At 38.4% G+C, this 23071-nt stretch overlaps 1 long non-coding RNA gene across 2 annotated transcripts in view; it reads left to right on the top strand.

Annotated features, from left to right (window-relative positions):
- LOC121028342 (uncharacterized) overlaps window positions 1-23071 on the top strand; it is a 401683-nt gene that overhangs the window by 5499 nt on the left and 373113 nt on the right. For both annotated transcript variants that reach the window (XR_005789189.1, XR_005789190.1), the window contains exon 2: window positions 18975-19103. This is a non-coding gene — a long non-coding RNA (uncharacterized LOC121028342). The remainder of the gene's footprint in view (window positions 1-18974; window positions 19104-23071) is intronic.

Genomic DNA, 23071 nt, shown 5'->3' with positions numbered 1-23071 from the left:
AGAAACCTTTTTCCATGTCCAAGTTTGTCTGGATTAGAGCTTCAAAACGAACAAGATTTCTAAGGTTTTCTGTGATCAGTTCTTCCCTGGAATAAATACTGAAAGCATGTCTTTAACTCCCTCTTGTTTGGTATTATTAAGTTGGAAACTTTGACTTGTTATGCTAGTTATGGTTCCATTCAGAGGAGCTGTGTGTAGTGTGGGTGGAGGGGAGGATTAGGGAGAGGGGAAGTCAATGTTGCTTGTGCCCAGCCCCAAAATGAGATTTCTTTCATTTGGAAATCAATTTTTTTCCCCTGAAAAGGCATATTATTCCCTAGGATATTCTCATGCTATCTGAAAGACTTGGACAGGTAGTCACTGGAATGATTTCTGTGGAATGTTACCATGTCACCACAGGAAGGACAATTATTCTGCCCTGCTCTTCTCTTCCCCATAGATGATATAATTAGCAGCCTAATGCCTTAAGGAAGGAATTTCTCAAGTTCTTTGGGGTTTAATTCCATCCACTCAATCAAAAGATTATTGGGTCTCTACCATACACTGCGGGGTTATCAAAGAGTCCTTGGATGTAAGGGGTTTATGGTTTAGTATTTGTAGATAGAAATAAGATTTCCACTTCTCTGCATTTAGCTTAAAGATGATGATGGCACATATTTCTGTGGGTAAAGACTTTTCCCTACATTAGGATAAAGGGCTATGAAGAAACAAAGATTCTCATAGAGCAAAATATGTGTTACTGGGAAAAGGAATAACAAGGCCTAGGCATTTGCAGGTCATGTCTGAGAAACTTAGTTGCTTTTTGAATTGTGATAGAATATAGTCTTTTGTAGTCCTAACTAAGCCTTATTAGAAAGCAATCAAAAAATCCTTCTATAAAAATCTTGAGAGATCAGTCCCTTGCCTCATATAAGACCAGCTTAAACTAACAAAGGGATTAAATTCTGTCTAGTTTATAAATTTACTTTCAGAGAACAATATTCAATGTCTTTAAAAGTCCTAAACTGTAATAGATAGATACATGGGAAATTCTCATTAACAACCAGATTAATGATGTTATTTTCCAGAGTTGGATTTTACAAATCAACAACAGACAACTGAATAGGAGACTGAAGGGAATGGATTGAAAATTAGATCAAGTTAAAGTGAAACATTCATTTTTCACTCATGAATTGATTTCCTCCCCCAAATGTTTCTTTCTTGTTTATAAAAGTGATACATGTAAAATGCTCAGGCAACACAAAATTATAAGGGGGAAAGTGGAAATCTCTTTAATTTCACTGCCTGTATCGGGGCGCCTGGGTGGCTCAGTCGGTTAAGTGTCTGACTTTGGCTCAGGTCATGATCTCATAGTTTGTGAGTTCGAGCCCCCCATCAGGCTCTGTGCTGAAGGCTCAGAGCCCGGAGCCTGTTTCAGATTCTGTGTGTCCCTCTCTCTCTGACCCTCCCCTGTTCAAGCTCTGTCTCTCTCTGTCTCAAAAATAAATAAACGTTAAAAAAAATTCAAAAAAAATTCACTGCCTGTATCTACAGAAAAAAGTGGAAAATAGTTATATTCTTTTAACTTAAGAGAAAATGAATATACAAAGCTTTATAAAAATGCAATCAAATGACACATACTATTTGTAACAAATTTCCATATGTCAAGAAATGAAGATCTATGTCTTAAAAATTACCTTTGCATATAGTATTTGAACCATATTTAATTTTTTGAGTGGATTCCCTTGTACTGCTGTTTCCTCTCCAGTTTCTTACCAGCTCATAAGTGACACTGCTTTCGTAGTGGTGAATTATACATATCATGATTAAGATGGGTTTGGGTAAGCACCTCATTGTCCAGATTTCTCCCAACATAGACGTTTGATAATATCTTCGGGCATTTGGAAGGGTTGGCTACAACTCAGAGACTATTTCTTGTATTTCTCAATGTGATATTTCCCATATCAACTTGGTTGAAAAGAGGAATTTTAGATTTGCAGTGAAAAAAAATTCAATTGAGCTTTTCTCCTTTCCTCTTAACCTCAAAAATGGCGTGGTTAGAATTTGAGACGGGTTAGCTCTTATTTTTCTGAGCCATTTTTTCCCATTCATGTATTTCAAGTATCCCCTTGTGCAGAGAAGAATGTACTTTGGGAAGCAGAATTTTCTGGTTCTTGGAGAACATACTTGGAAGGCTAATTTCTGCCTATAGTGAGGGTGATTGACAGGGAAGGTGGGGAAAGGTTGAGTCATAGTTGAGGGTTATGGCTCCATGATTTTATGTTGTCAGGGGGAAGAATATATTCACTCTCAGATGTGTGTAGTTTGGGGAGGGGGAGTGTCAAAATAGACCTGATACACTCACATAATATCAGTCCTTTTGTTCACATACTATATGCCCACCAGATCTCATACTGGCATGAAATAGCTGGAAACTCTTTTGTATATTGTATCTATCTATATTCTACTTCCATGATTAACATAGCTAAAATAGGTTTTTGATTTACAAGATATAATGGGCTTTTTTGTGTGTGTGTCAAGGATGTTCTGATTATTGATCATTAAGATGTATGCCATCCCTTGCTTTTATAGAAGTAGAGAGGATGTACACTGGTTTTTGCAAATTATTTTTCCCAGTTCTCCTTGTAACCACACGTTAATAATCATTTTTAAGATGGTGAAGTTAAAATGATATTTGGCCATTGACAGAGCAAGTTGACTAGTTTAACTCAGAATTACACATATGGCCCTGGGCTTCAATATGATGCAAATCACGGATAGCATATAATACTGTTCAGTCAGGATGGGCTAGGTTATATTGCTGTAACAGTCATCACCAAACGACAGAAGTTTATCTCATATTAATGCAAAATTTGCTGTGGGTTGGGGGGCCTTCCAGGGCAGCCGTTTTCCCAGCTTAGCATTCCCAGCTGCTTTATTTTATGGCACTTTCATATCAAGATATGCTCCCATAATCACTTAACAGACGGAGAGCGGGCTGGTGAATCCATTACCAGAAGTTAAGTACTTCCATTGGGAAGTGATATATGTCACTTTCACTCACGTTCTATTGGCCAACAACACTAAGAAGGCCACCCCTAACTTCAGAGGGGTAGAATGTACAGTTGTGCCCTGTGGCTGGAAAAGAAGAATTAGATATTAGGGAATAGTAGTAATGCCTACCACACATATATACATGTGCCATGTCTAATTTCATGCTTTGTATAGTGCTTAAGCTATTGCTCATCAATAACTGTCAAGTAATGGGAAATACTGGTAAGGTTTATAGATTGATATGCTATAAGTTGGGCTTAGTGAAAAAATTGATAACTGGGAAATATGACATGAGCCTTTTGTATGGTTATATTTTGATCTGTATCAGGGCAGAATCTATATGACATAAAACTAGGTTATGATCTGATTCTATTGCATTTGTAACTGACTTTGTCAATTAACATTAAGAAATAAAAATAGTCCACTGTTAGGAAAGCTAGAGAAATAGAAAGCTGCTCCCTGGAACTGAGAGGCCTAAGCTGATGGGCCCTATACAAGTTCTTCTACATTTCTAATTGGCAATTTTAATGAACTCCTGTAGGTATTTCCTTTAGGAACCCCTATAGAAAATAAGTGCAATACCTGAAGGCCATACTGAAGGAAAAAATGCTTAAGAATGTGTTTACCTTATATAGCTCAGAAAGCAAGCACTTACAAGGATGTAACCTGGGAAAGTAGAACTTTTTTTTTTTTTTTTAAGAAAGTGACTTTCTGAATTGATTTCTTTAAATAAAATGAAGTCTTTGAGCAAACTGAAATGTGTTGGGGTTATAGCCAGAAATCCACTTTGATGGTATATTTTGTATAACACTCATTACTGTTCTTCATGGGTTAGATTAAAAAAAATTTTTTTTTGAGGTGATCCAGCTATGAAAATATGTTCAATGAAATGTAAATTGCCAGGAAATTAGCTAAAGAGGGTAGATTGAGAGAAGAAAGATAAAGGAACCCTTTAAGCTATCTTGATGCTCTTGTTTTCCATGGAACAAGGAATGCCAAAAAGAGGAAGAACAGGCTTCAAGACTCCCCAGGGGAGGAGAGCCAGAGTCTTTTTTTGTCACATAGGGGCAAATGAAGATTGCAGATGTTTTCTTAGTTTTTCTTCTTCAACACAGTTGCAACCCAAGAAAGCAAATCCTGAGATTTAATTTGAAATAGATATTTGCTACTAGATGATTCCAGCTTCTTCCAGGCTATTGGTAAAAAGTCACACCACACAGGGTTTGAATCTGACCTGGTGGCTTTCTAAGCTGTGATCCTGGACACGTGACCTAAACTCTCTGTGCCTCAGTTTCTTCACCAGTCAGATGTGATTACTAATGCGCCAAGTAAGGGTTAAGGGAGTAAAGTACTTCAAAATACAAATTAAGTACTTTATGTAAGGGCTATCTCTTATTTTTATTCTACCAGGTAGTCATTAGTTCATCGTGTCAGCCAGTTCCACCCACAGAGGCTTCCTCTGGGAACTTATCATGTAGATGTAATGAAGTGTTAAGAGACTTGCCCAGGTCACAAATAAAAGCCCAAATCACCAAGAGAGTTGGAATGCCACTCAGCTGTGAAGGACTGGGCTAGAAATGAACTCCCCACCATCATTCCAGAAAGGGGAAAACAAATCTGACTTACACTTTACGCACATTAAAAAGAAAATTGGTCTCACTAAATTGGAAAGAGATCCAATTATTTAACAAATTTGTTACTGTCATTGGAATTTGAATTTTAAGTCAAAATTGTATTATAACATAGATGACAAGTAGTTGAAATATTAACTGAGGGAAACAGTTTTGGCACTCCAAGAAAAACCCTTGTAATTAATCTTCACTGGTAATCTCCTCAGGGTAACCATTACTAATTAGAAACATATTTTGTCAACCCATGCAGATTCTAAGCCTGATGATGGCAGGAGTATAGTTTTTGTGTACCGCCACAGCCCCCAGACTAAGTGGTATGATTTGCATACAGCAAGCATATAATCAATGTAGTTTGTTACCACTCTGAGTGAAAGTTAAATATCAAATCATACATTTAAAGCAAACACAGAGCAGAAGGATTTCCTGGAAGGGAGCCATTCTCTTTTCCAATCACATGCAGTTGTTGAGAGACAATCCAAGTGAAAGAGTAAATGTGGTTCTGACAGGGTGAGGTACAACATCTGGAGTCTGGCCCTCTACCCGGAGCCTTGACCTTCTCTTTCAAAAATAGTAGACAGATAGGCCTCATAGAAAGATGATTCATATAGCATAAGAGTGTAACCTTGTAAAAACCAACCAGGACAATGTGACCAGTGTTTTGCCGATAGATTCACAGTGAGAGTTATTCTCAGCATAAAGGCATTTAAATCTCTTTGGGTACAGATGATGCAATTATCAGTTTTTCCATTCCTATGTCCACTGCATGGTGCTGATCAACATGGTTCTATTAATCAGTTAACTCATCTTTTACAAGGCTAACATACTTAGAGGTGTTATTTTATTATGTGATTAAAACTTGGCGTTACTTTTTGAAAATTGTGGTAAAATACAGCATAAAATTTCCCATTTTAGCCAGTTTTAAGTGTACAGTTCAGTGGCATTAAGTACATTTGTTAAATTTTTAATGAAAGGACTATTCACATTTTAGGGAGTGTACTGCCTATTACTACATTAACACTTTTACCAAAGAGGGGCACAGAAAAGCAGAGATACCATGATCAGTTAATGGGTTCTCTTAGCAGCAGCTTTGTAAAATGATTTGGTGGCATAGGAAATAAAGTTTGTCGACCAAAATGAAAACGTTGTATTAACAATAGCCATTATTCTTGCTATTCTTTTCTCTGAACAGAATTGGTTAGGCTAGCTAATAACTGCATGCAGATCACAGTTCCCTAAGCTGAGTTGACTCTTCACAACCAGCAAGAGTAGACACAGATCTGTTGACTCTTGAGCCTGTCAAGAGATTCTAGAATACTGCTTTCTTATGGTTATTGCACCTGTTCAAAGATCATCTCACATCTCTGTGACTCTGACATAAAGACAGGGGAGCATCACCCTCCTTCTCATCTGGAAAGACAACTCCCAGTCCATTTCCTCCCATTTGGTAAGATCCTATCAGTCCTACAAGTTCTATTTCAAATACTCTTCTTCGAAAAGTAGGGAAAAGATGATGGCAGTGGTAAAAGACCATCAAAGAGAGGAAGCCAAATAAAGGAGGGACCAGAAGGAGTCAAGTGAAAGAATTTAAAAGTGCTTTTGTTTCAGTTTTAATTTCTAGATAAGAGACCCCAAAGTATACTTGATCATGGGAGTGATAGTTCTCTTTCATGGAGAAACTGAAGTGTGTAGACAAAAATGATAAAACTGAAGTGCTGGAAAATACATTTGAGATCAGCTAGTCCCTTCTCCCACCCAGTGTGATGTCCCTATCAGGGCTTCATCCAGTTTCCCCCTGAACACACAGAGTGATGAAACTCCCTCATGAGCTCTTTTTCAAGATCATCAAACTCCGTTTACTGTCTCTTGCATTCATCAAGCAACCATGCTATAGGGGAGGATGCTGTGTTGACTTGTTAGGGCTGCCAAAGCAAAATACTACAGGCTGGGTGATTCAAACAATAGGAATCTATCTTCTCACAGTTCTGGAGGCTGGAAGTCCAAGATCAAGGTGGCAGCAAAGGTGGTTTCTCAAGGTTTCTCTTTGGTTTTTAGATGGCTGCCCTTTCGCTGCCTCTTCACCTGGCTGTCCCCGTGCATGCACACCCATGATTTCTTTTCCTCATCTTTTAACAATAGTCATATTGGATTAGAGCCCCACCCTAACAGCCTCCTTTTATTTAATTACCTCTTTAAAGACCATATTTGACAAGGAGCTCTTGAAGGACAGAAATCCTGCCTTCTCCATCTTGGGCTGCCAGAGTCTAGCACAGTACCTAGCATTCAGTACTCAAATGAATCACAACCAAATGAATTGAAATGCATCTCTTTATTCATTGGGCTGGCCTGCTGGTTGCCAAGCAGGATTGGATCAAAAAGTCTGGAGAAATGTGAGAGAACACCTTCACAATGGCACTTAGGCACACCAGTACTTTTGCTGCTTTGAAACCAAGGTGATTTTCCATGTGGTTGAGCACCTGATCCCATCAGGTAGGTTTTAAATGTATAACTGTCTTTTGAGAGTTTATACCTATCACTAGTGTGATGAGTTTTCATTGCAGTTGAAGGGCATTCATATTGGAAACAGGTGCCGACTGGACTGTGATGGTTTCTCATTTCCAAACAGCTAGGGGCAGATAATTGCAGATATTTCATAAAGCCAACGGGTTCACTGTAAATGGTTCAATGAACTACTCTTTCTATTCTGCGTAGACAAATGTTACCACTGTTTATTTATGGTCTTTGGGCAGGTTGTTACATTCTAGATTACTTAGATTCAATGAGGCATATTCTTTCATTATTGTTATTATTTCTTTGCCCTTCTCATTTAATGATATTTACAAGTTCTTAGGTGTAATAGGTTCTTATTTAGCTGCAGAATATTTGTCCTGCTTTGACTAACGACACATCACTCAGTTTCACCCATCATTGACTGCTTAGTTGGTGGAGTCTGCATCTGGCTTCCCTGTTTCTCATTATGTACACTTCTTTCTAATGTCACAGATGCCCTTATGTGGGGACACTTTCATTTTCTCTATTTGCTTCTGCTTCTGTTCTGATGTTCCTTGCTACATTTTTGTTGCTATTAATTTTGAAAGGTCAATTGTTAAGAATATGTCTACCTCCATAAAATAAATATTTCAAAGCATATATTATTTTCATGTCCACTACCAGTAATTTTTTTTTCATTTTGACTTAATTAGGTGAATATGGAGGATAAATGTTGTCCTTCTTGAGCAAAATATAATGGTGATGATTCTCCTTGGCCTTTGAATATCACACATCTAGGGATAAGGAAGTTTTCTATGATTGAGTACAAGGCCTGGATACATTCACATACTGCATTATTGCTTTCAGCCATAGGAAATTATGTTAGTGATCAAGAGAATGGCTGGCAGTCATGGGAACACTTCACTTGTTATTTATGTAGTAGTTATATGATCATTTTAATATTATATCCTATGTGGCTTGTGGTTCGGGGATCAGACTGCCTAATCCCTGAGCCACAAGGGACATCTGTGAATCCACTGTCCAGTTCCTAAACCAAAGGCACACAGGCAAACAGACTATTTATTATGGGCAGATCCTTCCACAAATTGGCAGATGAAACTCATTCTGATGTAGGGAAAGATTGATGTTGCGGGTATCCAAAAATGACATTCATTTCCATAAATAACTTATAAGATTAAAAAATGAGACAAACCTCACATTGGATGTGAAAATAAAGAATTAGGAAAAATGAAAATAGTGACAAGCTAGTAAACCTACAACAGTAAGGTCCTTTTGCCAAGAAATAGGAAATCCTCAACACAAATGTTGGAAAACCATGTAAGTAATCTTACTTGAGGGAATAAACAAGTAATGATGACCAATGTTTTATTCAACAGAACTACATAGAATTAAAATAATAATTTAAAGTAGTTTCTCCATATGGAACTCGCTTGACTGTCAGACTTCCAGAAAATACTCAGAATAATACTTTGCTAATGTTCTTGTACAGATTTGTACATTTCCAACTTTTTATACCTGTACCTACTCCAAGTGTACAGAATGGGTATATTTTTCTTAGTGAGAACTGATAACATGGTAGTTTTTATGAACTTTCATATTATCAAAATTTCATATTATCTAAGTTTTGCAAGATTGGGGTCCTGCTGCACTGAACTGTTAGGAGAATGCTGGTCAGGGTATGTGGTGGGTGGTGGGGAGGGTGTCATCAAGAGAAAGAATAGGTACTTTCTTCCTATAATCTCCTTGTTAAATCTTGTTTTTGTGGTATAGCTGAATACTGACATTCAACCCTTGTATTCTTGAGACCCTGGCTCTTGTGAGGAGTTTTCTGGGTGTTCTTTGTTGTGATAGTTAAGTGACAGCAGCAACAATGGGGACTCCTGCAACAACACTGCAGCCACGTGAAGCTTGTAAAAAACCTTGTGGCACCTCCCAGTGGACTGATGAATAGGTTCTCCCCCTCTGTCCCATAAGGGGATGATATGGGGACATTTTCAAAGGGTATAGGCCACCAAGATCAGGCCTCCCAGTGAGTTACTTTACTCTTGAGAAATTACAGCAAGTTATTAAGCAATTTTATTTATTCTTTTACAAGGAAAATTCCAATTTTCTATTCCTGGCTTGTTTTACACATCTTACTTGGGGACATCATTTTTCAGGCTCATGAGTGCTGTCACTGCACTTATGACAGGCTGAACTGAGCAACAGCATGGGATGATAATGTACAAATTGATCTAACCAAATTTGGCTTCAAGGTCTACGAAACATCACTGACATTAGTTTTCCAAGGGAAGCAAGTATTCCTGTTAACTTAATATCTGAAAAAGACTTGTGTATCATCTTCTAATGTCCTTTTGATTGGCATTGGAGATTAGGAAGGTGACCCAGGTGGCCATACTGCTAGAACATTTATGTTCTTCTTTGGCGACCATCTTCCCTCTGGGCTCCTGGGAGCTGTTTCCAGTGGAATGGAGAGCAGAGAGAATCATAATTATGTCTCAACCTGGGTTCATCACCCAGTAGGGACCTGTATTTCTACATGTGCCCTTATAAATCTTTTAGCTAAATCAGGGCTCAAATGTAAAACCCAGGTCCCTAAGGAACTTTTTAATATAAACCAAAGTCTGGTGTAAGCTGATTTTTTTTAACTTTGTGAAATGTATTTACTTATGACAGTTGCAGATTTAGTACAAAGTCTTATTTATTTTGCATTACACTAAAAACAAAAACAAAACAAAAGCCAAACAAACAAAAAGCAGAAACATCCCTTGCTAAATTTCATATAAATTTGTATCTATGAAAATATAATTTAGAAGCTGGAAGAATATTAAGAGGTAGAATATTTAGAGGAATATTTCTGCACATTGCTACCATCATTATTTTGTTTGTTTTTGCTTTTTTTTTAAATTTCTTTTTAACGTTTATTTATTTTTGAGATAGAGAGAGACAGAGCATGAACAGGGGAGGGGCAGAGAGAGAGGGAGACACAGAATCTGAAACAGGCTCCAGGCTCTGAGCTGTCAGCACAGAGCCCGACGCGGGGCTTGAACTCACGGACCATGAGATCATGACCTGAGCCGAAGTCGGACGCTTAACTGACCAAGCCACCCAGGTGCCCCTGTTTTTGCTTTTTAACAGAGTAGTATATACTCATAAGGGGATAAAGTAATGAAAATATGACAAACTTGTCCTTTCTGTTTGTTGTTCTGTCCTGTGACAACCATATAACCTGATCCTGATTTAGTTGGGTTTAGTGAGGTTAAATCCCAAGTAAGTAGTGTTCTGGAGTTAATCTCCTGAGGAGTTCGACCCTAAAAGGAGGAGATTCTGTCTGGCTGGCACTCCGGGAGCCAAGCACTCCTTTCAAATCTGGATTGGCTGATGCTACATGTTCAAGTCCAGACAGTGATAAATTGCTCATAAATGAAAAGACAAGAAAATATTGCAGTGATGGTCACTGGCTCTGATCTTGGTAATTCCAGTTCTATTGCTGTTTTTTTGCTACAGATCTTTTTTATATTGAGCATTTGGTTCCCAATTTGAACGTCTGAATTTGAATGGCAGACTGTTACTGGAAACTGTTACCAAAAACTATGCTGTCTGGAAATGATTCCTGGGATCTCTAGAATTCTACAAAGAAATAATAGAAAACCCAGGGACCACTAAATGCCGTGTGACCTGCTGGGAAAAAATAGCTTGCATTTTCTGGAGGAAAGGTGACTCTGTATTTATGTAATCATTTCAGTTATGATTCTGCTTATTAGCTGTAAAACCCAGAAGTCATAAGGTTAATAGGAACCTTTCCAAAGATACATACGTTAAATTTAAGGAATAAGGTCATACATTCACAGAATTCAAAGTTTATTGGGAGGGGGATCTGTCTCAAGTTCGGGTCCTTGTAGGGAACACTGGCTCCTGGCACATACTTTCTTGGTGTATGTGTTCTTTCTGTCTCTGTTAAAAACTGCTTGTTCCTCAAACCAGCAGAAGCTATTTAAGCTTTAAGCAACGGATACCCCCTATACTCAGCATCATGTAAGAAATAAAGGTATGCATTCCATTCACCTAACTAAGAAAGAGCCTCAGTGTGCAAGTTTGCACTATTAGTGATATGCTTTGTAGTGTAGTACACTTCTTATGTTGCACTTATTTTTTTTGTCTGAGTTTTTTTGGTCTTGATTCACATTGAATTTCTAGCTTTTAATTCATTATAGTTCAAAATTGATTTTCTGTTTTCAACATGTGCTAGGAACTGTGTTCAAAAGGCTGTGAAGTTTGCTATAAATGAATAAGACAGAAGTAATACAAGCAAAGTATTAGGATATGATAAAATTTCAACCTCAGGAGTAACAATAATGCACATTAAAATGAGATTTTTCCTCCCTGTGAAATTATCCGAGATTTAAAAAAGGGGGTATTGGTAAGGCTATGATGCGAAGGCTCTTTCTTGTATTGCTGTGTGGGGGTCATAATAGAGATGCAAACCAAAAGCCAACCAAAAGGGAAGGATCAAGATTAGAAACTGCAGAGAAAGTTCCTGGGAAGGCTAGCACTTGAGTGAGGACATGGAGGAAGGATGGAATTTAAATAGAGGGTGGAAATGGAAGGCAGGCCACACTTCATGATTAAAGGTGGTAGCTTTTTTGGTGGTGGTACCATGTTTCGAATGGGATTAAGGGTGGTACCCTGTTTTGGAGATTTATCCATCTTGGCACATCAGCTCTATCTCAGTCATTGTAATTTTTTTTTTTTTACAGTATTCCATCAGATAAATGGAATTCATTCTCCTTCTGATAGACAATTAGACTGTCTTCTCTCCAAATTTTTGTTGTCACAGAGAAAGCTACCGTGAACATCTTTGCATACTTTTCGCTGTGCACACTTGAGAGACTTTTTCCATGATGTGTACTGGGGAACAGGATTACTGAATCATGGGATATGCACTTGATAGTCCAAATTGCTCTCAAGGTGTCTGTGCCAATTGAGGCTCCCACAGACAATATTATAGGAGGGCTCTTATTTTCCCACATCCTTACACTTAGTATTCACATATATGTATTTTATCACTTTGATGGTGTGAATGTGTATCATATTAATTTTTTCTGTTCCCTTATCGTAAGTGAAGTTCAAAATTTTTTTGTGTGTGTATTAATAGACCATTCAGATTTCTTCTTGAGCAAATTGCCTGTTTGCCCCCATTTCCTATTTTTTAAATCTTTATTGACTTATAGATCTTTATGTATTCTAGATATCATGTTTCTAAAAAAAAAATCAATGAAATGAATTGCGAATATTTCACTTCCTCTGGGTCTTGTTTTTAAAACTGTTATTATGGTCTTATTCCATTCCAAAGTAATTTTAATTCAGACAAAATTATCAGTCTTTTTGTTTACGGTTTATGCTTTCTATGACTTGTTTAACCCTTTCTTGACATATTTCATAAAAAGAGGATCCTAATATTCTTTCTAGAGATTTTGCTTTCCATATATATGTCCTTAATTAGCCTGGGACTGACTTTTGTGTACGGTATGAGATAGGGTTGTAATACTTTTTTCCATAAGGATGTCCAACTTTCCAAGCCCATAAATAATTCTTTTTCTATTTTGTGTATTTATCATATGCCAGGCAAGTTTATAAAAAATTCAGTGAGCAAAAGGTTTGGAAATCCTTTCAGTGGTGAAGTGTGTGCATGTACCTCTGTAGTCAGAGGTATTCCAGAAGCAGCAAAAGAATGGTGAATACAGATCTGATTGAGTTTGAATTCCAACTCTGGCACTTACAAACAAAGTAGGGAAAAAAGAATGCTAACAAAACTAATCAATTTCAAAAATTTGGTAATGAAATGAATATAATTGGACAGAAATTTGGGTTAGAAATATGAGCTGTCCACATCAATTTCAAATGGTTGGAAAGGCTAGAATACAAGGCTCTCCACTGGACTCTGGAAATATTAGAATGAAATGAATGGGACTCTTGACAATACCAACCCAAAGAGCTTTGACTAAATAAATTGAAGAAAACAGTATCAGTGAGGAGCAAGGTATGTGTAAACTTCATTCTTGGCGAAAGAACTGTCTACAGAGAGAGCGCCAGGACTTGGGTCACTCAACCTCATTCCCAGCAGCCTTGTCCCTTGCCTTTTCCTTTGAAATAGGTTGAAAATACTAAATAACTTTTCTTAGACACTTTCTACCTGGGATGGCCAGTGATGCAGGTGTACAGCATTCCTTCCCATGCAAAAAGACCAAGCTGGGGCCCCTGGATGGCTCAGTTGGTTGAGCGACTGACTCTTGATTTTGGGTTAGGTCATGATCCTAGGTTTGTGGGATTGAGCCCCACGTGGAGCTCCATGCTGAGTGTGGAGCCTGCTTGGGATTCTCTCTCCTCTCTCTCTCTCTGCCCTTATGCCCTGCTTCTCAAATTAAAAAAAAAAAAAAAAAAAAAGACGAAACTGTTGGGGATAAGTTTTTTAGTCTTCTCACCTTGTTGCTTCCAGGAAATTAGATGTAGGATCTGGAAGTATAGCAGCCATCTTGTGATCTCAAGGGCAGACATGTGGCATTCTGAGCTACTCTTGTCAGCCTGCTGTTTCTACCCTTAGAGTTCTTGTTGCCAGAGACAAAATAAAATCATGTCTGTGTAAATTATTGCAGTGAAGGCTTTTATTTTTAAAATTCATTTGTAGCCAAACACATGCCTACCTGATAGAACTCTGATCATTCATTCATTCATTTAATATCGGTTATCACTGAAAACATTTACAGTAATAGGTGCATGTTAGTGAAATGAGGGAAGATTGAAAAGAGGAAGGGAAAGGAGAAGATGGCACATGTTCCTTGTATATTTGGAGTTTAATTTCTAGTAGGAGAAATCAGACATTACCACAGATAAGAATCAATTTATGATAAGTGCCCTATGTACCAACATCTGGCCCCAAGTATTCAGATGATCTTCTACAAGACCTAGGATTCATTGTGGCAGTTTAGGCACCACATGGGCATATTTATGCATCAAACACTTGATCCTAACATGTCATGTGTTCCCTAAAGTCACATTAAGACTATTTTGTAGTATGAGATATTCAGTGGTATTTTGTACTACAAAACAATACATAGAAAATTACTTTGGGAGCTATAAGACATTTCGTTAAAGAAACACAAGCATTCCAATCTACCTGTTATAGCCACAAGATGGTCTTTATTCTTTTGGTGTGGTGTGGAAAGAAATAAGCAACCTGCTGCCATTTTGTATCAGCATTCTGTATATACAGTGCACAAGAGACAAGAAGGCAGAGAAAACACACTTACAGCCAAGAGTGGGAGTTAGGATATAAACTCCTGGGATCTTTTTAGCTTCATTCTGGTATTCCTCACCATGACTAATTTCTTGTTTGCACATTTCCAGGACAATGTGTTAGTTTTATTTCCTGATCATAATTTCATGTAGAGATATAATCTCACTTCTTACATTACTGATCAGTTCTAGATTTAAATTTGGAAGTGAATACTCTATGCAGTTTCTAGTTCCCTGATCCGGATGAATCCTTCCACAGCACAGATAGGTCCTGCCACCTATCTTCTTTCCATAGAATGTCCTTGCGTTCTGGTCAAGGGCTGAAGACATGGTGACAGTGGGAATGGGGGAATAAGACTAAGGCATGGCCAGGGAAGGGCCCATCTCTAGCTCATCCTTGGTCTAAAGAACCTCTAGGAAGATGAATTGGGGGGCATTTAGGATCACCAGTTTTCTTTGAATTTATTAGTGTTCTTGTAAGGCTCTTACCAAGGGTTTCACAGTAATCCTGGTCATAGACTTGAATGTATGGTGTGTGAGTCAGGCTGCCCCATGGCCTATCCCTGGCCCTTTCAATCTGATTAGACCTCGGTTGGGGCTGTAGAAGAAGCAATTGGAAGTAAAAGTGTCAGGGTGTAAGGTTGAGGTTAGAGGAAGTTTGCCAACTCATTGCTATGGTACTGAAATGTCTTCTCTTGGAAAACCTTCTAACTAAGACTTCCATGCTATACTCTGCTAAATTTCTTAGACCAGGATGGTTGAGCTATGGGAGTAGGATGTGTTGGGTCCTTAGGCTTTGATCTTTAGTTTATGGAAACATACTATGGGATGATACGGTTTTTAGTCTTTTCCTTCCTTTTTGGAACATTCTCCTTCTTGATTAAAAAATGCCTTGCTTATAAGATCAAAAGTTTGTGATAAAGATTTTATTCCATATAAAGTCATTTAAACTGTTTTTGTTTGTTTCAGAGATTGCTTAGTCCATCTGTGATTATCTCAGTGCAATTTTCCTTGATATAAACAGAAAGGTTTTAAAAAATTCAATGAATCCCAGTGTTGGTTAACATTAGATTGGCTCATGTTGAAGTTCATATTGACCTCAGAGCACAAGTTTATCTTTTGAGGTTGTTTTGACTTTGGGAGGATAGATATTGGAACTTTCCATAGAGAATACTGCTTGGCTGACTTGTTTTTCTTCTTCATGATGTTAGAAAGAAAATCTCCCTGGCCAGAAGCCTCACTCCTCAGCCAAAGCAGTGGTCCATCTGCAGTATCACTGTCTATACTAAGAAACAATCCCAATATCAGTTGATCGAGCACCCAGCAGGAGGCTAGAAAGATGGTGCTTCTGTTTTATAGATGATGTTTCCATGGTCCCAGGAGGGTCAAGAAACTTGGTGAAATCACTAAGAAATGATGCTATTGTGGTGTGCAGATGTGATAGATGTAGGGTAGGGGAATGTGAGTGGGTCCTAGGATTCCTGATTCCCGGTTCAAGTTCACACAAATCTATATTGCACAGCTGGCCTGTGTAAGCTTGTTGAGTGCTCCCGATGCTGATCTTTAGGAACCTGAGACTGAAGACCAGGTCGGATGGTAAGGGAGTCAAAACTGGTCTTGCTACTCTCTCCTCTGTTTGGTAGTTGGTCACTACCCCTTGTCTTTCAAAATCTCCTTAAAACTTAATTAAAATATCAAAGGAAGATGTCCCTGTTTTTTTCCTCCAAGAGTTGAGTCAGTTTTCTGCCACGGCTTCCTAGTTGACTTTGTTCTTTAGTCATCTCTGCTCTTTGCTGTATTTCTCATCCCTGCTGAGTCTTTCCTGTAGTTTACAAACATATTCAAGTCCCTTCTGTATTAAGAAAAAAAAAATCTCTATTCTGCTTCCCTTACTCTCCTTTTATTCTTTCACAACCCAGCTTCTTGAAAGAGCTGTCTACACTATTTCTTTTGCATTTATAAAAATTGAAATATATTTGACATATAACATTGTGTAAGTTTAAGGTGTTTATTTGATACATTTGTATATTTCAAAGGATTGCAATGGTAGCATTAGCTTCTATACTCAATTTATCCACTTTCTTACCACTAATTTATGTTGAGCCCACTGTAATCCTTTCGTTGACCATTTCACCATTCTGTCAAAGGTCACTGTGATGCCCTAATTGTCAAGTTGAGTAGATTCAGTATTGTTCCTTCCCACTTGACTTCTCTGTGGCATTTATCAGTTTATCACTCAATTTTTTGGAAGATAAATTATCTATTATAATTACCTTTATATTGAATTTTACCTAAAATATTAAAATTTACCATTAAGGTAAAATTTAGCTTCTTTTTCTACATTAACCTTCATTAGCACATATATTACTCAAATATTTAATATTAAGAACAGTTGATAGACTTTATTTTTTAGAGCAGGATTGGGCTTACAGAAAAATTAAGTGGAAGGTACAGACAGTTCCCGTATACCTCCTCTTTCCCCTATCACAGTTTTTACATCTTGAATTAGTGTGGTATATTTGTTACAAATGATGAGCCAGTACTGGTACGTCAGTGTTGACTGAAGTCCCTAGTTTACGTTAGGGTTCACTCTTTGGGTTGTACAGTTATATGGATTTTGATAAGTGCGTAATGTCATGTATCCACTGTTACAGTATAATACAGAATAGCTTCATTGCCCTAAAAATCTCCTGTGCTCTATCTGTTGGTCCCTCTTTCTTTTTTCTGGAGCTCCTAGCAACCACTCGTCTTTTTATTATCTCCATAGTTTTGCATATACTTGGTATCTTACAGTATGTAACCTTTTCAAATTGGCTTCTTTCACTCAGTAATTTGCATTTAAGTTTCCTTCAAGTTGGTTTGTGGCTTGCTAGCTCATTTCTTTTTGTCACTGAGTAATATGCCATTGTATGGATGTACCATAGTTATCCATTCACGGTTTGAAGGACCTTACGGTTGCTTCCAAGTTTGGGCAATTGTGAATAAGACTGTAAACATCTGTGTTCAGGTTTTGTATAGACATACATTTTCAACTCATTTGAATAATTATCCCTTAATTTTGAAATCCTATTCTTCTGTGACTTTCATGGTGTCCTTCTCCTTTGGTTTCCCTTCTAGTCTTTGATTATCCATTCATGTTTCCCTTTGCTGATGCTTCTTTTGTCAGCCTCTTAAATGGAGTCCCCCCCCCCCCCCCCGGGGGGGGGGGGGGGGGTTTTTAATATTTTCAGTATTTCACATATTCTTCTTGAATGGCCTCATCCACTCACAGGACTTAAGTGATCATCTCAATGGTGTGCCCTAAACCTGTATTTCCAGTGCAGACCTTTTCCTCAAACCCCAGCCCCCTGTGTGTGCTTCATTTCTTGGATGTCTCTTAAATGGAGATGTGAGCGACACCTCAGAGAGGAAGGACATCCAATTCTGGGGACTGTTTTTCACATGAAAGTAGAAGTGTTCCTATTTCGCTGACATACATATGTGAATGATGAAGTTCTCCTGCTGTATTTCCTCTAACGCAGGGCTTCTCAACCTCAACATTGTTGACATTTTGGCCAGAAAACTTTCTGTTGTAGGGGGCTGTCTGTACTTTGTAGGATGTTTAGCAGTATCTCTGGTCTCTACCTACTAGATGCCAGCAGTACCTCCCCCTGCCCCCCAGGTTGTCAAAACCAAAAAAACGTCTCCTGATACTGCCAAGTATCCCCCGGTGGTGGAGGAGAAGGGGAATCACCCCCTTGAGAACGACTGCTCTCATGTAATACTTTCCACTGCTCTGTCTTTGCTCACACTGCTTCTTTTTGAAGTGCCTTTTCTCAGGGTGAGCCCAAGAAGCTCCTACTTATTCCTTAAGACTTGGTTCACCTCCCTTACAAAATCTTTTCCCATATCCATTCCCTTTTCTTTTTCTATGGAATTAGCTCTTCCTTTGTGCCTCACTGTCCTCTTGTGATGTTGCTGTGCTTGCTTATTTACACATATGCCTCTCTGTATGGTGAACTGATTGAGGGTTGGCATCATGTGTTAGTCTTTGAATCCCCAGCACCTCACAGTATGTGGTAATTAATGTGCCCGATTAATACTGTTAAATAAGTGAACCATAATGACCCCTGCTGGTCAAATCCTCTATGATAAATTCTCACAACACTATGTACAGCTCCTTCAAAGCACTTATTTCAGTTGTAATTTTCCATTTTTTTAGTGTGATTATTAAATTAATGTCTTTCCCCCTCACTAGGCAGACCATAATAAGCTCCATGAAGGCAGTAGCTATAGTTGTTTTTGGTCATCATTGAACCATGTAGTGCTTGGCACTTAATAGGTGCTCAGAACATATTTGTAGAATGAATAAATGATCTTGGGAAAGAGTGGACTTTGGAGGTTCAACCTGGGCTCATTAATAACAATCACAACAACTGATGTTAGTTTAAAAAGTGTTTTTGGTGGTAATTATTCTCACTTAAGACTAATAAGAAACCCTGGTAAAAAGGTATTGTTTCTGTCTTACAGATTAGAGGGCACGTGAGAAGACATGTGGTGTGGAATTCTGGTAAGAAGAGTCTTGATGGGATTGATAGAGACAACTCCTTAATGATGTTTGACCCACCTTTGAGACAAATGGAAAGACTGGAGATAAATGTGAGTAAAGAGAAATAATAAATAATAATAATAATAATAATAATAATAATAATAATAATACGAATGCATGGAGTATCACTCATTGATTTACTGGTCATTGATTTCTTGGTGAAATCTTTATGGAAGGATGGCCTTGTTGCTGAAGATGAAAGTATTGGAAAAATATATAGCTACTGATGAGACCATGTGAAGATTTGCTTTGTGCGAATGTGTGTGTATGTTGCATGGAGATATTGTCATGCTATTTAGCAAGGCAACTGTTTCTTGTTCTCAAGTCAAGACTATAATGGAAACCCAAGAGAATTTCTCTTTGGCCAGAGAGCCTTTTATGTTGTCCTTCATGGCCTTTGTTTTCATACTTTTGATCACCCACAGATGAATCCAGGAGAACCAGAGACAACTTCATAGACTGGAAAACCAGAATGAATTTGTGTACATTTCAACTTAAAGATACTGTTTAGGGGAATTAACATCATGATGTTGGAAGGTGTTATTTTATTCACAAATAATTTGCAAGATCTATTATGTGTGAGATTAATCACATGTAAATATTTGGTAGAAGTAAGGAAAATTATTCCCTGTGAAATGGACCCAGTGGTGGGAACTGGCCCAATGAGAAGAGGCTGTGTTTCACTTTTCTAAGCATCCCCAACAGAACTGCTTATTCTCTGACTCTGGAAGAGATCCAGTGGGATTTAGTTTTATGAGGTTTAATGTAAAGGTGTTGTATTTCATGAGATGAAATCATAACACAGTGGGTTGCAAGAATTTTGTGAGATTATTTTTTCAGAGTGTTTGGCAAGCCCCACTCTCTAGAGAATTTTGTGTCTAAAAGAGAAATATAGATCTTCTTACATAGGATTGAAATGATAACTAATATTTAATCCTTTTTAGATGGCCAGGGTTTGACTGGTTAGGCTGATTGGGAATGCACATAGCAGGTCTGACCTCTGCAGTTGGCTTTTTTTGGATCTAGGACTCCCCGTGCATCCTAAAACTTCACGGTACATGGGCAATGCATTTTTTGGGCCCCCACTGCTAACCCATGATTAGGGATCTTTTTATTTACTTATAGACCATACTACACCTTTAGGCTTTATGCAGTTTGATTCTCCATCATTTTTGACAGTCCAAATGAACATTTGGCCAAGATGAGAGAATGCTATCAAGCTGTATCTCAGGTTTCTTTCCTCTCCTGCTCCTATTTTGTTTTCAGCTGAGAAACGTTCTCTGTCTCTGTTTTAGAGAAAGCTGAGCCATTCCTTTGACTTAGGTTTGACCTTTTTTTACTTTGTTCTGGAACACATATAGCTGTCCTTAGGCTAAATATCTTTCTACTTTTGTGACCATTTCATCTCCAATTTCCCTGCAATCACCAGGTTTCTCATGAATGGCAGGAGAGAAATAAGATCCTGTGTGTGGGAGGGTGGGAGGTGGTGGGTGGGGGGTGGCAATCTGGTGCCTCTTCTTATTTCCTGATTTCGATGTGTGTGGAAGGTAGTTTTCATTCTCTGTAGCTTAGAGTCTTCTTGAAATGTGGTTGAGGCAAGAATGTTTTGGAAGTGCAATTAATTCAGCATGGTTGTCCAGCAAAATGTAAGCCTCCCTCTTTTCCCAGGGAGATTCCACCCCCCGCCCTGTTTCAGAAATAAATAGATGCAATCTTAAGACTTTAAAAACATTATGCAGCAGCCGACATATCATCTGTAATGATAAAAAGATGTGCACATCAGCACAGATGTGTTTGTATCAATTCGTGTGCATGATATATATCATGTGGAGCCTCTAGTGAATTCTTATGGTGATACTGATGAAATTGGTGTTGTGGAGGAAGGGAGTATGGAGGTTTGAGTTATTATCATCAAGGAACAAATGTTACATTCCTTATCTTTCTCAAATGCTTTTCTGCAAATACATGTCAGAGCAGGCTGTCATCTGGAGCGAGTCCAGCTTTAGGATGCTTTGAGGAGTCAGGCAGAGGGAGGTTAAACAGCTGGGACATAATCAACAAGAGGAACAAGCTCGTTTGCAGCTGTGGACTATCACCTATCACCTTGTTTCCCAGATTTGCCTGCTCACCTGGGGAGTGTGTTAACACTGGAGAGTTTTGAAGACTTATCAAATCAAATCAGTCTCTGGTGGAGGGCTCAAGGAAATGGAATTTCTAACTAGCAGACCAGTTGATTGCTATGATCAGGCAAGTCTGGGAATGACTTACCTCGTATAATCAGGATGGGCCTTTAAAAAGAGGTGGGTTTTATGAGTGGGTGTGTTGGGGGGTAGGGAGGTATGCAGTCAAAGACAAATCCTCCGTCTGTGTTTGCTGAGAAGTTACTGAGAACATTGCCCTCATATTTCACAGCGCTCCCTCTGTGGGGCTCCACCCCCATGTACTTCTCTCCAGGTTTGTTCAAGAAAGACTTTTGTCTTTCCTAAGAAATTGGTCTGTTTTCTTCTATCAAATGAGAATTTTTCCACTTATACAACTCTCTTTGCCTCAGTTGCCTGGAAACATGGTGTCAGTTTAATGTTCACTCAGCGATGCTTCGTCTGTTGTGGTTGGTCTGTTAGATTTCCTCTTTCTACTATTGTGTTACCTTTTAAAAAATCTCTATTTGATGAATTGCATGCTGTTTTATAAGTGATTTCCAATCTTATTTTCCCCTGAAAAATGGCAGAGTGTGAATATATAAAACTGAACTCTTAATTAATAGTTGCTAGTGGAGGGAAAATAATATGATGATTTAAATGGTGACTAATTTGGACTTTGAATGCAGTTGTAGCTGTACCACACAAATATGCATCTTATCCTGGCTTCTGTCAACGATTAATGTGGTTGAGAACCAATGAGGGAGAGAACCAGAGACCTAGGTTGATTGTAAGTATTTGGGAAGGTGCATATTTTGAACTTAATTAGTGTGATTTGTTTATGCAAAAGATAGTTCTGTGAAGGTAGGGGATTTTTTTTCTCTTACTCATAATCCACAGGTACGGATTTGAATAGAGGTATGGTAGGCAGCACTTTGACTTCTTTTGTTTTCAAATTCAAATGAAAATACATCAAGGTAATACACAGAAATGAGAAATACAAAGTTAAGGTAGAAGAAGTTATAACGAACAGCAAGTCCCCCGCGCCATCCCTTCAACAATGCCTTTCAGAGGCAATCATTTTGTACTGTTTCAGCTTTCAGTTCTGTAAGTGGCCACCTTGACTATTCCATGATCTTTGAATTGGTCTTCGTTCGCTCTTTGCTCTTTTGAAATTTTATGATTCTGTGCCCAGGGAGGTCCCTTTACAGTTTTTGTGCAGCATACTCCAGGTGCCCTTATAACCAGAAAACTCACTTTCTTCAGGTTGGGGAATATTTGATTGTTATTTCTCTAATAATTTCCAGCTCTCCATTTTTTTTCTATTTTAGGAGATCCTATTGGATCATTCCTCCTAGCAGCCTCAGTTTTCCCTTTTTCTTCGGTATAGAGAAGATTTTTTTTTTCTTCCTTGAAGGTAAACACTGGCTGACCGATTGATCATTGAGCAGAAAAACTGGCGCAACTTTTCCATCTACAAAGTCCGTCCAGTTCCCTGTTTTCTGCTCCATTGCTCAGACCTTTCCTCCACTCTCCGTGCCATAATCTTTGCGTTTCTTATGGGGAGATCCTTTCCTACTTCCTCTGCAGCCTCGTCTTGTACATATTTGGGGCTGCAGCTGTCTTTGTTCTGTTGCTTCTGTCAAACTGCCTCTCTTAAACTTCTTTCATTAAAAATGTGTTTATGGGTTTATTTCTACATGGATGTCTATATTTTCTCTTTTTTTTAATGTTTATTTTGAGCACGGGAGGGGCAGAGAGAGAAGAGAGAAGGAGAGAGAAAACGTCAAGCAGGGTCCACACTGTCAGAGCGCAGCCTGACTCGGGGCTTGAACTCATGAACCATGAGATCATGACCTGAGCCAAAATCAAGAGTCAGA

The sequence above is a fragment of the Herpailurus yagouaroundi genome, unplaced genomic scaffold (genome assembly GCF_014898765.1).
Source record: "Herpailurus yagouaroundi ecotype Mexico unplaced genomic scaffold, PumYag 28, whole genome shotgun sequence".
NCBI lineage: Eukaryota > Metazoa > Chordata > Mammalia > Carnivora > Felidae > Herpailurus > Herpailurus yagouaroundi.
This window is presented reverse-complemented; position numbering and strand designations above follow the sequence as displayed.